General features: G+C 41.9%; 1 pseudogene; it reads right to left on the minus strand.

The window, feature by feature from the left end:
- Positions 1–1,473: 1,473 nt before the first annotated feature.
- On the minus strand, positions 1,474–2,336 carry LOC146823229 (palmitoyltransferase ZDHHC7 pseudogene; annotated as a pseudogene).
- Positions 2,337–2,553: the final 217 nt, after the last annotated feature.

Below are 2,553 nucleotides of genomic sequence, written 5' to 3' on the forward strand. Positions count from 1 at the left end.
AATCATAGTCTGTAGCGTTTTTTAAAGTGCCTAGAGTAGTCAGTAAGGACTCTACCCAGATAAACCACTGGAAATCTATGATGCTCTGCACTAACAAGTAGGTAGTCAGAGTCTGTCTTGTGGTACATGTTGTGTGGGTCGAATAAAAGAATATAGTTTGCTTGGGCCTCTAGTGTTAAGCACGAGATTACAAACATTCTACAGTCCAAATACTAAGCAACACAACATATGCAACAGTGAACAATATTGCATGGATTGCCACTGCTGACTGAGGTGAAATGGCGTCCTACCTACCACAACATTGACTAATGATGCAAGCAATATTGCTCAGTCAAAGGAGGCAACAAAAGACCATATTACATTACATCATGGATTACCTATATAAATGATGTACATACATTGTTAATTCCTAAATGTTCCACAATAAAATCTATCTTACCCCTTACTTTTTAACCCTTTGTCTATGGATTATACTTTCCGACCTGTGGTTTGCTTTACTTCTATCATAGGCCACAATATCTCAATGCTTAAATTTCATCACAATATAAAATATTTTAAAAATGGAATACGGAAGTTTCTTTACAAACCATTCAATTGTCTCTCTTTTAATCTATTAGGCTACCTTGTATTGATTTAGAGGTATAGTGTACACGGATAAGAGGCCAAATACCATAAGGTGAATGATTTTGCACCCTTGAAAGGTATTAAACAGGGCCAGACACCAATTCTTTTGTAGGTCTCCAGTCTGGTTCCTGAAAACTCTACTTTGTTTTTACCAGACTTCGTCTCATTTGTGTTGTGGGCCCAGGGCCTGCTTCATACTAGATTTTAATGTTAGATGTGGGAAGACACTAGTAATTTCCATAGTGCACTCCCCTACACCCTCCCAGCTTCAGGAGCGCCCTGTAACCTCTCTCCCCTTCCCAACAAGTCGGTATGTGGACTTTGTGGCGTGTCAAACTTTCTGCAAATATCACAGTGCATGGTTATTCAACAGTAATTTCTGGCTAAGCGGCTGATTAAAAATGAACAGAAGAATACTACAGTTTCCTCTCGATTGCGTCCAGCAGAAATACCTGCTCTCAGGACAGAAGAATCGACTAGACAGCTCTGATGATAAAACATACGAGAGTACCTACAATGTTTTTTCCCAAAACAAGAGGGCTTTCATGAAAAATCAGCAGACCTCTGTGAAATTAGAAGACAGTAGTACAGTAAAGATGTGCCTCATTTACATGTCTTGTCCTATTCAGTTTTACAGTGTTGGCATCAAATGTATACTTTCCCAAAATGGATGTAGATGTCGACGAAACGACTTATAAATGTACTTCGTAAAAAATGTGCTTGCAACAAGCCACGTTTTCTTTCCTTTCACTCCATATTGTTCATAAGACATATGTGCACAGGTGTTCTGGCACCAAATAAATAATGTAAATGTTTTTTTTTTTTTTAATTCAGTAGGGCACTTCCAGATCAGACTGAAAATGTCAGTCCTCGTGTCCTTCCTCTGATGTAAAGGCACCTGCTGTGGAGTCCAGCAAAGGGACTGATCCATAGGAGAGAGGGCTGACCCCCAAACACAGACTTCATGCCGTCCTATCTCATCGTTGCATATGGAGTGAAGCTGTGTGCCAAACATGACTGCAGTAAAAGTGAGAAAGAGAAGGCCCTCAAGGCACAGAAAGATCACCAGAAGTACTATCATAGGAGGGGGTAAATTACTGTACACAATCCACTGTCCTCGGACACAGGAAACAAACTGCAACCCACAGAGAATGAGGGAATGAACAGAAATCAGAGCTAAATATATAGGAAATAGAAGGAAAAAACTGGGGTTTTTTTCGTCCACAAAATTGCTCACCCAGGGACAATGCTGAGCGATCTTCCGAATACATTGTTTGCAAATACTGCAGTGGTATGCTGGTTCCGGCTTGATACTGCAACACTTAGGACATGTACAGGTAACTGCTTCTGGTTTCAACTGCAAACTTTCCATGTACTCCTTAGTGGTATTTCCTTTGGCCACTGCCCCGGGCCGGTTAGCATAGTCCTCATATGTGATGCCATGGCTAGAACCCCCAAAGAGTTAGAAATAACCCCATTGATAATTGTGAACCAAAAGTCTTTGGATGACAGTAACACGACAACAGTTACAACGAAGTCTGCATATAGAACCAGCAACCAAGTCATCACGGCACAGACCATACCACATCATCTCCAATAAACCAAACCCTCTCCGTCATATCCGCTTCCAATGGTGATGAATCATAAATGTCATTTTCTGGGAGAAGAGGATGGTGCTCAGCATCTCGGAACCTGTGGCCAGACGACTGCATGATTTTCCAAACTTGTCCTTGCAAATGGTGTAAACACTATTTTGACATAGTTGCTTTGCCTCAGGCTTCCATGTTGCATGTAGTCATATCTCATGCGATCCCACATACAGCCGTCCAGCTCGCTCACTTGCCCATTGTCTTCCGACAGCTCCTTGAGCACTATCTGCAGCATCACGGCCCCTTCGGAGCCTCCAGCCGCCACCCTGAGTGGTATTTT

This window comes from Triturus cristatus, chromosome 5_2, assembly GCF_964204655.1.
Source record: "Triturus cristatus chromosome 5_2, aTriCri1.1, whole genome shotgun sequence".
NCBI lineage: Eukaryota > Metazoa > Chordata > Amphibia > Caudata > Salamandridae > Triturus > Triturus cristatus.